A 16137-nucleotide genomic window follows, 5' to 3' on the forward strand; every position below is an offset into this window, starting at 1 on the left:
CTGTCATATGAATGGAAATTGGTTAAATTGTATTTTATTAATATCAGCAGAACTGACTTAAATGGGGCCTGCGTGTTGTGTAGTCTTGCCTTAATCATTGTATTCATGCATGTGAGTATGAAAGAAGCTATTTGAGCATATTTGCATATATATATTTGCATGCATATGCAACTGCACTTAAGTTGTGGCCCTCGGAATGTGCTGTGAGTATCACTGTGGTCCCCAGGGCTTCCAAAGTTGAGTAGCTTAGGTTTACTAAGGTTTAGTTCATATCACCAGTGAATAATTTCCCATGGACTTGAAAATTCTTGGTCCAGGAGTAGTCTGACTGTCCTTTGAATGTAATTGCAGTGTTTCTTAAAGAATATTTATACAGACTAATCATATTCAAGGCTGGCAGAAGTGAGGGGAGAAGAGGATCTGTGTATCAGCCTATACAGACCACTTGGCATGGTCCCAGAGGAGTGATTCAGCAGTCTGAACTGTTGCTGTTTTGACTTCCCAAAGTTCTTAAATACAGCCCCTTAGTGCTCACATCATACCAAAGAGCATGCACTCTTATCCAGTGCACATCTTACCAGGCATGCTCGAAAACATAGCAACATTCTCTGAGCTGGGACTAGTGATCAGTGTGTTCTGATTATTTATTGGAATGCTGTGCATGCCCCCATCCCACTGACAAATGTGGTTTTAGAGCACTTTTCTACTTTATGCTTTTGATGAGGTCTCCAGTGACTCGAAGCTTGTCTGCAGTGTTGCAACACTGCAATCTTTAGAGAAGACACTGCCTACAGCAATGGGAGAGCTGCTCCCATCAGTGAAGTACTCTACCTCCATGACGCAGTAGCTATGTTGACAGAAGCTCTTCTGTTAACACAATTTTGTCTAAATGTTGCAGTTGAGAAGCTATAACTAGGGCATTGCCGAATTCATGGCTGTGTAAACCACAGCAGACCATGAAACCTGGTCTCCCTTTGTGAAATCTGGTCTTGTGTGCTTTTTCTATATACCATGCAGATTTCATAGGAGATCAGTGCTGCTTACATTGTGGGGGAGGTGTCCTGACCAGTGTTCCCCCTAAGATGCATGGCAGCACAGCTTCGCAAGTGATTAATCAGCCCCACCCAGTCATCAGCTCAGAGCATCTTAGAGGGAATGCTAGTTCTGACCCCTGCAACTCCTTCAAATCAGAAGGTTATTTATTGCCACCCTTGCTCTGAAGGCAGCAGTACAGAAGTAAGGGTGGCTGTTCCATACTCTTCACTTCTGCGCTGCTGGCCAGGAGCCCAGCTCTGAAAGCAGAGCTGCTGCTAGCAGTGCAGAAGTGAAGTAGGATAACAACCACAACATCTCTTATAATATTGTGACACCCCATCTCCTTTTCAGGTCAGGACAACTATACAGCATAACATTTCAGATTGTTGCTGGTTTAAAATTTGACCAAAATGACCATAAGTTTAGTAGGGCCCTACGTAATTGTGGCATTCAGGGGTGTAGCTTTGCTGCTGTCCTAAGAAATGCATTTAGAATACAAGTTGGTAGCATAGAGCAAGCCTTAGGTTGTTGACAGCATTTTGAGGTCTGACATTCTTACATTATGCAAAGTATCTTCTAGATTCCAGATGTAGATAGAAAACATGTCATTTGAGAGTAGTATGTAAGGGTCAGCTGACCTGTGGATAGAACAGTGTAAACACCTTTTCAATAGCCCAAAAGGATGACCGAGTGGTCAGTCACTACTTCTAGTCTCAATTTATGGAAAGATCTCTCGCTGCTTGGATACTTCCTTGTCGGGCTTTTGTTCTGCAGATTGTGCACCCTTAGTGTAGACAATCTTTTTTTCAACCACAACTCCCATATTTTATTGTACTTGTGTTGCAGCCCCCAAGGTAACTTGAGCAGCGTGGTGCTTAGATCCGAGTGGCCGGGGCTTATGCCCACTGCTATGGTGACACCCTCCCCAGAAGACCTCCACGACCCCCTTGGGGGTTGCATCCCATGGGTTGTGCACCACTGGTCTACACCTGTCTTTCAATATGTCTCTATTTTAAGAACTGATGAGAAGCCTTGTTCCTTCCATCCAAAATAAAGAATGATTCCCTTTCTTTCCTTGGTTAAAATGTAAAAAGTCATTGAACAAACAAAATCAATTCTCTCTAGGCTTTGTCTAGCAGTGTAAATGTTTACTGGCTCTTTTGTTGAGCAAATACTGGACCCCCTACAAGCAGCTGTTTAAATTGGGGTGGAAGTATTTTCTCAACAAGAGCCAGCAAACGATTACACTGCCTGACTCCTGTAGTGGCATGGCTGTGTTGCTTATGTCTTGTAGACAAAGCTATACAGGCTACTCTGAAATGAAAGCATTGGAGAGAGCAACCATTTGCAATCCAATCTTTTGAATATGCCTTCCAGGCACACTTGCCTCACCCAAGAGAAACTAGTTCAGATAGTGACCCAGTAGCATAGCAGAAATGCCTCAACCTTACTAGTGGTATGAGCATCAAATATGTTGCTTTTCCACTGTTGGGAGTGTGTGGGGCAGGAAGGGGGAGCCCCACAGTCTAGTGAGAAACTCAGTGCATGTAGAACTGGTTCTAATGCCACTCCAGGAGTAATTGGGAAGAGGGTAGAAATGCTCCTTCTACACAATTGCCTTACAAATTGCAGTCTTACCTACAACTAAGTCGTGAATTCTGTAATCAAAGACCTCCATGACTTCAGCCAGCACTAGCATAGAGCTGCAGGGTTCTTGCCATTTGCATATGTAGGGAGCTAAAGGGTACACTGGGCAGTGGGTGAACCCCCATAGATTCCTGGCTGCCCCAGGCACAAGGGGGAACATCTGACTCTTCAGCTGCCCAGGCTCCCCATTTCTGTCGTGTATATTTTTAGTAAGTCTGTCACAGGCTTTTGTGAATCCTCTCTCATAGAAACTGGATGGATATGAACTTTTGCTCCATGTCCCTGTAACTAGTTCCCTGGATAGTGGGAAACTTAGATTCACAACATGTGAACGTTGGGTGCCAGTTGTCTAGAATGTAAAGGATAGTAGTCCAAAAAGAGTTAATTCAGCCCCTAGTTGAATTTTGTTCTACTTGCAGAATGAGCTGTCTGTCACAACTTTCAATCTGGCTTAACATTACCTTTTTGACATGCTGTTTGTCTGCTTTACAGCTTGGAGCATAAGTCACTTTCTTACTGATGACTTCCAACCTTTCCTTAAACTCTGAGTTTTTTAGTTATGCTTAAACTACTTAGAAACAGGCTAAAATGAACAGATTCTTAAGTTCCTACCTTATTGCAGTAACTAGGGCCTTACCAAATTCACAGCTGTGAAAAATGTGTCACTGACCATGAAATCTGATTTCTCCCATGAAATCTGTATTGTAGAGGAGATCAGGCTTCAGAATTAAATGGCTGGAAACCCAGCTCAGAAGGCAACATTGCTGCCAGCAATAGCACAGAAGTGAAAGGGGCATATTATATGGGTTATTAATTTGGGTCACAGGACTAAGTGAGTATATTGGTGACTGTCTGGGGCGCTGTGGTAAGTCTTTTACATGTGCGCACACAACCCAAGGCCCATGAACTACTAAGCACTGAGTCTGGAGCCAGGAAGGGGCAGGGTTCCCTGGGCAGGGCTTCTACTGTGCCTGGGGCTCCAACATCTAGCCCTAGATGGGTTGGGAAGGAGTAGGACTTCCTTTTCTCGACAGGGTCCAACCCCTGAGGCTAGGTCAGATCAGACTTACCACTAGAAACCTCTTCTGGCTGTCAGAAGCTCCCCTAGCTGCTAGCTGGGCATCTAGCTCTAAAGGCTATGATGCTGCTGGTGGCAGTGCAGAAGTAAGGGTGACATGATATTGCCACCCTTACTTCTGCGTCGTTCCTGCTGGAATTGGTGCTGCCTTCAGAGCTATATACTTAGCTAGCAGCTGCCCTCCATTAGCGAAACTCTGAAGGTGGCAGCACAGACGCAAGAGTGACAGAACCCTAACCCCCTGTGACTCCATTTTGGGTCAGGTCCCCAATTGTTACACAATAAAACTTCAGATATAAATTTCAGTTTCAGATATTTAGAATTTAAAATGGACCATGAATTTGATAGGGCCCTAGCAACAATTGGCAGGGAAAGTCAGAGCTGTGGGTTCTAATAGGTGACTCAGTTGACAATGTCTATTGAAACAAGATGCCCTTGTACCATAGATACAACTTCTACCTATGTTATGGTCTCTGACTTCATCTAATGCCACTACTCACTTTGAGTATGTCTATGCAGCAACGTTATTTTGGAATAACTGATATTTTGAAATAACTAAGCGTGTGTCTACACAGCAAGCTATTTTGAAATAAGATCGAGATAGAGAACTTCTTACTCTGACTTGTGTAAGTGTCGTTTCATGAGGAGTAAGGGAAGTCTAAGGAAGAGCGTTCTTCCTTCAACATCCTGCTGTGTAAATAGCTTAATTTTGCTTTTGGTGCTATTTCAATTTCAGCTACATCAATTGCATATCTTAACTTGACTTTTGGCCTGCTGTGTAGATGTGCCCTTTGTTTTGTCAGTTAAATGTTGACAGGGTTTCTAGTCCTATCCAAATATCAAGTAAACATGGAAATGCCATACTTCATGGCCTATAGGAAGTAGACAGCAAACATTTCTATGGTATGAAACACCTGCAAGGAGATGGTCTGAGAAGCCTGAGGCACAGTCTGTCATATAAAAATGACTTAAGTGTGTCTAAGAAATGGAGGCATTGAGTTCCCCATCCACTGAACAAGATGCTTAGATTGCAGTGTTCTCCTGGACTACTTAACACACCTTAGCTCCACCTTCTCATGGTGTTAGATACCCTACCTGTGGCCTTGTGCAGGCATACTTAGCTATGTTTGAATAATCTTTGGGACTGCTCCCTGTACATCTCTGGCCACTTCTCTGTAGTATCTGATCTGGACTTGGAACAAGATACGGCTAGGTCTAAACAGAGTTAAGTTGACCCCGTTGTTGCTTGGGATGAGAAATCCCACTAGTTTGGTGTAGCAAGCCAATCCATCCCAGAGTGTACAGGATTACGTTAATTGAATATTTTCTTCAACCTAGCTCCTACTCCGACATTAGGAACAGGAAAGGCTCCCCCACCAGTCTTGTTAGCCATAGTACAGAAGAGTAGGGCATGCCTGCCTAGTGGGTGTACTCAATGAGCCATACTTCAACTGTAAAAGAGCTGCAGTTTTGGCAACCCAAAGTGAGTGTATATGTTGCCATTGCAGTGTTAGTTCCCTGCATTATGCATATGCTCCTCTTCTCCAGCCATTACCATGCCTCCCTTTTGCTGACTCAAACAAGAACCTTGGCCTGAGCTTAGCATCCTATCCAAGCTGCTTCGTTCCTCTTGCCCCAAGACCATTTTTCCTTATCCTGTTTGGAGTTAATTGGACACTTGGTCAGCAGAACTAGTAGTAATTATCTTGAATCTTATTGGGTGTTTCAGCCCCAGACCCTGGACTTACATTTTACAAAGTCTTAAATCATGTTTGTATTATGGTAGCTTCTGGGGCCCAGTCCTTAAATGAGCTTACTGTTGTGCTAGCCAGTAAACAAGGCAGTCCTACTAGATGGCAATCTAGGTGGCCAAATAAGTAGAAGGCGCCTGTTAGCATCTCTTCAGTTCCATTTTTGATGGCTAGTGCCATGAAGTATGGTTTGATTCCAAAAGCTGGGTCACAGTGGATTCAGAGGGCAATGAGGAGTGTACAGGCAGTCCCCGAGTTACGCAGTTCTGACTTGTGTTGGATCCGTACTTACGAACGGGGCTTTTCTCGCCCCGGAGGATGCGGGCGGTGGGACCGCCCAGACGTGCCGAGGTCCCGTCGCCCGCATCCTCCGGGGCAAGAAAAGCTGCTCCGCATCTCCCTGGTCTGCTGGGCCCCCCAGCAGACCAGGGAGACGCAGAGCAAAGCCATGGAGGACCCAGGCAGGACCGTGGCGCATCTGGGCGGTCCCGCCGCCCGCGTCCTCCACAGCTTTGCTCCGCGTCTTGCTGGTCTGCTGGGGGCCCCCCGCCACTGACAAACCAAGGAAATGCAGAGCAAAGCCGCGGAGGACCCGGGCAGCGGCACCGCGGCGCGTCTCGGTCCCGCCGCCCGCTTCTCCATGGTCTGCGGGGGGAGGGGGGGCGGAAGCTAGTGCGCCCTTCCCCCTCTCCCCCCAGCAGACCAGGCTTTTCTCAGACGCCTGTGGTAGAGCAGCTGGGGCGCTGCCGGTTGGTCCCGCAGCGCCGCTCCTCGGCGCTACTGGACCAACCCAGAAGCACCCCAGCTGCTCTGCCCCAGGCATCCCCAAGTCAGCCGCTGCTGAAACTGACCAGCGGCTGACTACAGGAAGCCCAAGGCAGAGTTGCTCTGCCCAGGGCTTCCTGGAATCAGCCGCTGATCAGTTGCAGCAGCAGCTGACTTGGGGACACCTGGGACAGAGCACCTGGGGTGCTGCCGGGTTGGTCCCCACAGCGCCGAGGTGCGGCGCTGCCGAGACCTACCCGGCAGTGCCCCAGCTGCTCTGTCTCAGGCGTCCAGATTCAGCTGCTGTTGAAACTGATCAGCGGCTGATTCTAGGAAGCCCGGGGCAGAGAAACTCTGCCTCGGGCTTCCTGTAGTCAGCCACTGGTCAGTGTCAGCAGCAAGGTCTGAGTCTAGATGCCAGTTCCAGCTTAAGTACAAATTTGACTTAAGTAAAAACCTACAGTCCCTATCTTGTACGTAACCCGGGGACTGCCTGTACATACAGAATATTCAATTAAAAAAAATAAAATTGGTCACAAGATGCTATGGAGGCTCATGATTAGCAGTAAAACTAGAGAAATGAATGGGCATCAAGAGTGCAAAAAGCCTAAACTGGTGGTATGCTGACAAAGATTTCCATTGTGAATAAAGCAGTGTATGTACAGAGATGTTTGCAATGCACATAGTGCATGAGGATAAACCAAACTTTGTCCAAGCTAAAAAGTATGTTCCAAAACCATATATAAGGAGTTAAATTTGACATTCAAACTGAATGCCCATTTAATACACCAGTTTCCAATATATTAAAATAATCTGTCTTGGTTTCCATCTTGTACTATCACATGCCCAGAGGGTGAGCTCGCTTCCAACTTCCGTACAATTTCCCAGGGAAAGTAATGTTTTCGGTGCTAGCTTTTTCTTTTTGCAAGGGAGGAACACTTTACTATGCTGTCTCGCTGTTGCTGCTTCAACAAGAGTTCAAATTCTTTTGGGCTCACTGGACATTTTACCCCTTCATCTATGCAACTAGTCTATATTGGTAGCAACACAGGACAAGAACTTGAAACAAGCCAGCATTTATTAGTCCTCTACCATACAGTGTTTTAGGGATCTTTAGACTGGAAAAGCAAAGCTTTATATACAATATATCCATTCCAGCAGTGTAACCTGTTTTTGTCCAAAACTGTCAATTCCATCTTTCCACTGGCACAGAACAGCAAAGTGTGGGGGATTTTTAGTCCGTTTTTGACACCTCGGTTCAGTTTTTGAGCTGTAGGCACCATTCTCTCATTCTGCCTCCCTCCTACCCATCTGCAGCTGCAGTCACTAAAAGTTAGTCCTTTTTCTTCATCTGTTATCTCCAAGGTAATTAAGTGGGCAGTCCTTAACTCACTTTACACCATTCTACATTCACTGGTGTCACCACACCAATCTCATTCCCCTGTCCCAGGACAAATAATACAAAAGTGGGGGAGAATCATGCATATTCATAGCTATTGAAATTCCCCATGTTGTAAGTGCATACTACTTTACAGCTAAGAACAATAGAGTTGGAACAGAAGGCACAGGGTTGCTACATAATGTAATTCATGGGAGTTCTTAATACCTGTTTCCTTAGTTTGAAACAGTACATATTTCAGGATATTGCAGTTTTGTATGTTATCAGAATAGTCTGGAAGGGCTTGTAGGTTATCAAGACAACTGCACCATTCACTTCATTTCCCTCTTAAACTGCAGCTTTAGCAGTCTTCACTTCCTGACAAGCTACACTGCCAACCATTTATCTTAATCTACACTTTTTTGGCTTGATTCATAACAGTTTATTAATCTCTTGAATGAAAGTCATTGTTACACTGATAAACTGAGGCATTATTTACAGCAATAGTTGCCTTGTGTTCTGACCCCTCCCCCCCAACCTTTCATTCTGCTTTTTGTCAGCAGATCAGTTCAGGTTGCTTGTGAAAACCAGTGTTTCTAAATCCTGTTTTGTTGGCAGAAAGTTAGTGGAGCAAGTATGAGTCCTGGTGACCAGGGAGATGTTTGTGTATGTAGCTTATTACACTGTAGATATTTAATATACTTGATTAGCAGGTGAAGATATACATTGCCAAAGTACTGTCATTAAAACCTTGCTAAAAAGTCTCTAAGTTCAAGATATATTCCAAAAAACTTGGATTTATACTGCAGCAACTTAAAGTGGGGAAATCCCAATGGCTGACTTTCATGTGCACAAATTAGGTTCTTTGCACGATTTAAGTCCTCCCATTCCCCATGTTTAACGCATAAATTCCTACAAGCGTCAATGTCTTTAGTGTGGAACAGATGTACACCAGGGCAGCTTATAGTGGGTTGCCCTGTATCTTTAAGTTTTAAATAGAAAGCTATTAATACAAAAAATTTGAGATGGGGGCGGGGGGGAAATTGAATTCATGGATTAAACTAAACTGCTCTATGAAGCTGAGAGCTTTATTTTTTTTCCAGACTCCTGCTAAATCCACTGTGGCCTGTCCTTCAACTGTAGGAACATCTACCTCCCTCTTTTCCCTTCATCTTCTCACTTTACTAAAACCAGAAATCTGTTCCAACTTTCTTTTGATGCCACAATCTTCAAATTCCTTTGCCTTCCACTACCATAACCTTCTAGGAACTTCTACAATTCTGCTGTCTATTTTTGCTCTCCTTCAGCTCAGCTCATAAAAATACCTTTTTATACCCTTTAACTTCATTTCATTACCATCTTTCAAACTATTTTCATCTGGCCTTCTAATTAACTCCAGATACTAGATGCCATACAGCTTGAAGAACAGAGGCTCTACTTGCTAATGTGCATTAATCTACATCATAAACTTCGTCTTCCTCTGTACCATGCTGAATACAGTATTGACACTCATAGTGCTGTTTTGACAGGTTGATCATACCCTGGATCTGGTTAGTACTAGCAATAGGATTTTAAGTATTTTCAGAAGTCTTCTAACCTTTTGACTTATTGCTGAAATACTCATGTATCAAATGTTTTGTCAAACTGTAGCAAGTGCTATGAATTCATCTAATTAGTATTTTCTGTGGCTATACATAAGATACATCTGTAAATGTGCTACTTGTCACATCCTCATCCTGGTAATATGAGACCTACATCAGTCTTTGCATGATAAGAAAATGTAATGAGTATACTCTTTGCTAAAGCAACTGTCTTAAACAGCATCTTGGAACTCTAAGGACAAAACTCTCAAGTATGCATGAGACTTATGTACTGAATCACACATGTAGGCATAAACTATAGTTTATTTGAAATTCAATACACAGATGAAAAGATTAGTTTCCCTATATAAATAATCCATCCCCATCACTTCTATTTACTTGTTCTAATAAAATGACTTTGCATACCTTTGTTTTTAAATACAGATGGACAAGCATGACAAATTGGAACTCGTAACCAGTTTTTTCTAAATATATCATCTCTAGCATCCTATTGCTTGGGTCAGTTTAAATAGCTGTCTAGCTGTCAACACTTCCTTCTGCCAGTCTTGTCTGAAGGTTTGTTTTGAATTACCGTCCTTACATTCCTTAGCAGCAGCCAAGTATTTCAGATTTGAACACTGAAAGTAGAGAGAGGTGCCTTGTGCTAAAAATTAGAGCAATACCTGATTCATCCATGGGGCTTGTGTGTTCAAGCTGGTTAGTGATGCATCACTTTCTAAGTGGAACAGCATGAAGTTGGCAGTCTGAAATAATCAGCAAGGTATTCCTTAATCTGGGAGAGCCACACTCCATTCTTTAAGAACAGTCATGCTGGATTAGAAGAATGATTGGGCTAGGTCCATTGTGTCCAACATGTTAGTCACTAGTCATGTGTGGCTATTTGGCCACTTGTGTGTGGCTAATTGACTATAGCATCCACCACTGTTAACTGGTTGGACACCATCAGTTTAAATGAAAATCCTGTCTTCCAACAATACCAGATACTTCAAACAGAATGAACAGAACAGGGCAATTGAGTGATCCAATCCCAGCTTCTGGCAGTGAGGGACACTCAACACATGAGGCTGTATCCTTGACTGTCTTGGCTAATAGCCACTGACAGACCTAATTGTATTGAACCCAGTTATCCTTTTTGGCCTTCACAACACCCCTCTGGTATTGAACTCCATAGGTTGACTCTTCTGTGAAATGGTTTAATACAGCCAAAAAATTGCTTATTTCATTGCCAGAGGGTGGGGGGCGGTGAAGGGTCTGATGCTGCTTTGTGGGAAAGGGAGGCATTTACCTCATTCACTTTAGTGCACCATTCATGATCTTAGATTTCTTTAATCCTCTCTTCTAAGGGTAAATCCACACCACAAAATTAAGTGGGCTTAATAAAACAGCTGTACAATTGATGTGATTACATCAGTTTCTCATGTCCACAGTAACTTCTGGTGAGCAGAACAGATGCTCGCCGGGAGCACATACATCCACCACTGTTAATTGACCTTGTGAAGCACTGACAGCATTTTGCATGTATAGTTGGGACTGTCTTTAATGTACGCTACTTAGCCTTTTTTGCTTTGCCTATTCACTCAGTTTGGGGAGATCCCGTCAATACTTCTGTCAGTTTTGAAAATGGCTACTTGGGTAACTGTCTGCAAACTTTGCTATCACACTGTTTACCCCTTTTTCCAGAACTTCCTTGGGGGACCCCAATAATTACTTTTGCTGTGAAAACTGACAATTTGTTGCTATAGGCTGAACCTCTAGTTCAGCACCCTTAGGATCCCATGGGAAAAGGGGGTTGAACCAGAGAATTTGCTGAACCCCACAGGAGGTCAATATTGTAGTGAGTGGATCTGTTTTTATTTCACTGAAGCAAATAAATGGAACAGCACTTGCAATGCTGATTAATAGGGTATATCACTAGTGTCACGTTTATGTAAGCCCGTAGCTAGCCAAGGTTTAATCAGCTATCTTCATAACAGTGTTAATGTTACACTATTTGGCTTGTGCCAATACAATAAATAAGTAGATAAGCATAAAAAAATGCTTATGCTTTAGCAACATTACCAGCACTTCCACTGCTTGCTAGCCACAGGCATTTAGGAATAACTTAGCCACCAGCCCTGGCTCTTGTCTATAAACAAACTTTATAGGACCATGGGAAACTTGGCCATGCCCATAATAAGTGGACATCCAGCTAATTAAAATCCATGGTCTGGCATGATTTTAAACTCAGAGCTGGCTGCAGCAGCTGGTGCCCTAGGCGGGGCAGCGCGATCGGCGCCACTGCCTGAACGGCCGTCAATGGCCATGACGTCATCATCGGGCGCCTGGGCCAGTGGCGCCCTAGGCAACTGCCTAGCTCGCCTAGACTCACGGGCCGCACCTGTCTACAAAGACATAGTCAGGAAACCTTTTACTATAAAGGTTAGCCTATTTTGTCAACTCAGTGACTTTGAATCAGACTTGTAAAAATGTAGGCTGGAAGAACTCTGCTGGTCTTCAGATCCAGCCTCTTGTAATCAAGCAAGACCAGATAAATCTGTATTGTATTTGCTGGTAGTACTCTTCTTCTCTATTGCAGAACCGTTCTGCATCTGCCTCTCTTTTGACTATTTGTTTTTCCTGTTACATTCCAGCTCAGCTTTCCCCTTGATATTTTTATACCCACTACCTCTTCTTGTTTGTCCCCCTCCCCTCAAATTTGTCCCCCTCCCCCCATATTAGTTCTGTACATCCAACACTCTGGTCATCTGGTACATTCAACACTCTGGTCATCTGGAAGTGGCCTGTGCCCACAAAAGCTCATGATACCATCTACATGTTTTGTTAGTCTTTAAAGTGTTACCAGACTATTTGTTTTTTTTTTTTAAATTGATCTAGATTTATCTGGATAATCTGTCAGGTGTTTGTGTAACCTATTCTCAAACCCCCGGTGACTGGGATTACACTGGAATAGAGTTCTTAAGATGACTGTGGAACTAAATAGTCTTTTTAATCTAACCCAAAACTCCCTTGCTGCAGGTTTAGTCACTCTTTCTTTCCCTACCTTCAGTGAGCACAGACCATAATTACTGTCCTGCTTATCTGACAAAGTGGTTTTGACCCTGAGAGCTTATGCCCAAACACAGCTGTTAGTCTTTAAGGTGACCCAGGATTCCTTACTGTTTTTGCAGATATAGACTAACACAGCTACCCCTCAGACTAGAATACCGTGCTCCATTTTGGTGTCTCAAATATGGCTATGGGATGTCCAGAGGAATGGAAAAACCTTTTATGAAAAGCTGTTATAGCTTGGCTTGTTTAGCGTAAGTAATTAAATGCTGAAGGGATATATGATGCTTGATAAATACCAGGGAGGGAGAAGCTACTTAAAATACAAAGCCCAAGGTTGATACAAGAACAAATGACTATACAGACCAACTGATTTAGACTTGGAATTAGACAGTGAGGGCAAAAACCTACTCCCCTCTTAGACTGTTCCAGAACTTTACTCCTTTGATTATTTAGAAAGTTAATTGGCTTCAAGTCTCCATAAGTTTATGAAGAGGGTAGTCTAAGATGGGCCACATGCCATGGTAGGCAAACCACTACTAGCAGTTATAAATATCCCCAATGGCTGGTGACCAGGCACAAAATGGGGAAGGCTCTGAGTTACCTAGGAAAGAATTCTTTGGCATCTAGCTAGAGTCCCATCCACATAGTAAAGATCAAACTGCTTGTCCAGATTGGCAGAGATTCTGGGGAATAGGTCACAGGCATTTATCTAAATAGTCAGTTCTCAAACCTGAAGTCAAAATCAGGATTTGAGTTCCATAATTCAGCCAGAAGTTATGGATCTATTTTGGATAGATAAAATACTGTGGCCTCTAGTATGCAGGACGTCAGACTAGATCCTGTTCCCTCTGTCCAGTCTCTCTTCTACTCCGTGCCCCCCCACCAAGTCCTGAGTGAAGTACTCTGCATTTGTCCTTAACTAATTTCATGTTGACATCATTAAATTCAAGTTACTATGACAAGTTAGAGAATCTTAATCCTGTCCTCCAAAGTGCTTGTAGCACTCAGTGTGGTGTCCTCCACAGATTGACAAGCTATAATGGAGTAGAGAGTATGCATCATAGGACTGGAAGGGACTGCGAGAATCTAGTCAGTACTCTGCCCTCTTAAGTATTATCTAGACCAGGGGCTACTCAACACACAGCTCATGGACAGCATGCAGCCCATGGACCGTTTGTTTGCGGCTGCAGTGCAGTTTGGGTTTATGCGGGGCTCAACAGGTGGTCCATGAGTGGGATCCTTTGAACATGGCCTCCACTGGGAACATGCTCCACAATGGTGAGGCGTCTCCCATGCGGGATGAGCACTGAAAGATACAAGCAGACGGGCTGACTGGAGCAGATAGGTACAGGGAGTTGGCACTTCTAGCCACCAGGGAGGGAGTGCTGGGGCATTGTGGGAAATGCAGGTTGCTTTGCCTTGTGGGCAGAGCCTGAGAGGTGCTTACTGGCTCACACTGGCCACATTTGCCTCTGGCACCACAGCTTAAGGCTTAATCTTTGTATTCATGCCTGTCAGTGTGAAAAGCTATTTACATAAATATTTACCGGTACATGTATATGTAACCACACTTAATTTGCAGTGAGTATCATTGTGGGCCCTAGGGCTTCTGAAGTTGAGTAGCTCTGATCTAGACCATCCCTGACAGGTGTTTGTATAATCTGCTCTGAATCTCCAGTGATGAAGATTCCACAGCTTTCCTAGGCAACTTATTCCAGTATCTAACCATCCTAAAGGAAGCTTTTCCTAATATTCAACCTAAACCCCCCCTTGCTGCAATTTCAGACAAGAAGTAATTGGCTTATCCGGGGCACGCAGGACAACTTTCCCTTCTTTGTAACGCTCTTTATGTACCTAAAATCCTATGTCTCATCTGGAAAATATTCTCTCTCCAAACTAACCAAACACAATCTTCCCTCATGTTTTCTAGTGCTTTATTTTTGTTGCTCTTCTATGGACTCTTTCCAGAGCGTCTCTCTTTACTAAAATGTGGTGCCCAAAATTGGACATACCACAGTGGAGAGCTAATCAATGCAGAAAAGTCACTAATCAAAATATTGGCTGGAAGCTGACTTCTGCATGAACCCTCCACTTTGCCTAAGATTAAGGTGTAGCCTTTCAACCAGTTGTGCACCCACTTGATAGCAATTTCTTCTAGACCATACTTCCATAGTTTTGCTTATGAGAACATCTAACATTGCTTTAAAAAATTACTAAAATCCAGTATTTACTGCTTTTATCTCCTCCTTTGACAGGGTTACTGGCCTAGTAAATCTTGTTTGGTATGACTTGTCCTTGACTAACCATGCTGGCTGTTCCTTAACCCTCTTATCCTCTAGTCTAGTGCTTAGAAAAGATTTATCTACTTGTTCCAGTATTTCCAGTTAGAGCACCGTTGGCAGGAGGCCTACCTCTATTTGTATGTCTAACCATCAAATTCTCATACCAGATGCTAACTATGGCTTTAAAAAAGCATTTAAAAATGTAACCATGTTACAACTGAAAACATAGCTGTCACACATGCTGCAGGCTTTGCACTATGAAGCTTAAATAAGCTTTATACTGCAGAGCCAGAAGCAAAGCCTCCATCTGTGGGGGATGGCCAAGCCCACCATGGACAGGGACTGATCCAACAGCACCACAAGGCTGGAACAGTCCACTGCCCAGGGCACACAGGGAACTGCTCCAGCACTTTTTACTTCCCTCACTAATTGACTGCATATTTTAATAACTGTTTAGAGGAAAGCAGGAGATTTTGGCAGCAGAAGTAGTACTAGTTGGTACTACTGACCTTAAGAAGGTAAGAACTGTGACTGAAATAAGCATCTCAACTTTTAGTGGAACACTAAAACTATCTAAAACTGGAATGCATGGGGTGGCAAAGGCTTACCAAAGGTAAAGATAGCATGGGATTGGTGAAAGGGAGGCAACATTTTCTCAATGGAAAAGTAGGATCTAGTTTGGAGTGCATATGCAGCAGCTCTGTCTTCAATGCTCTGCACAAATGGAGAGTTTGATCTTGTTGTGGAAGGGCAGGAGTTTGCTCAGCACCGTGTGTCAAAGCAGATGTTCAAGCCTTAAACTCTAAAGACTCTTTTTTGACAAACCAGGGATTGAGGTTTGAGATGATGGAAGAATAATTAATAGGCTTATGTGATGCATTTGGTGAAGAGTACAGAATGGTATCTTATTCCCAAGTGTTCTGAAGGTTTGTATTAATTACAGCTCAGTGAAAAAGGACAATATGCTTGACTTCTTGAAAATAGAAAGTAATCTTCCAATCAACCTACTGCCCTTAAAACAATTGGGTTCTGTCATGGCTTGAGAATAAAGTGCATGCAGGACTGTGGACCAGTGTGGCAAAGGCAAAATAAGCTTGCTTTTGCACTTGGCTTTTAACTGGAATAACATTTTCAGGAAAAATGGAGAAATCAAAGTACAGATTGAATCTCTAATCTGGGACTCACTGATTTAGTGACCATGGATATTGCTGCACTAGAGAGCCCTGTCTGGCCAGGTTCAGAAGCACAGCCAAGCCTGGGCTGACATGGTGTAGGGAGCGCCAGCCCCAGCTAGGGCTGGTGCAGTGCAGGGGAAGGGGTGGTATAATATAGCTGGGAGAAGAACCCTATGCCCAGGGATGCTGGACAAGGGAGATTCAACCTGTATTTTGCCAGTGTTCGTACTTCCTGAATTGGCAGTTAATTGTTTACATATGCAAACCTTCCTCATGCAGAAGTGACACTAACTTTTTTCTGTAGCAAGACATAGGTCCTTTGTGCTTTGATATGGATTTTTGTTACTGTCTTGGTGGGAACTGAACAAGTTACAGCA

At 43.6% G+C, this 16137-nt stretch overlaps 1 protein-coding gene across 1 annotated transcript in view; it reads left to right on the top strand.

Moving 5' to 3' along the window:
• The window catches only part of SLC45A4 (solute carrier family 45 member 4), a 93592-nt gene that overhangs the window by 14159 nt on the left and 63296 nt on the right, over positions 1-16137 (top strand). The gene's annotated exons all lie outside the window — the stretch shown is intronic.

Source organism: Pelodiscus sinensis, chromosome 2, assembly GCF_049634645.1.
Source record: "Pelodiscus sinensis isolate JC-2024 chromosome 2, ASM4963464v1, whole genome shotgun sequence".
NCBI classification, from domain to species: domain Eukaryota; kingdom Metazoa; phylum Chordata; order Testudines; family Trionychidae; genus Pelodiscus; species Pelodiscus sinensis.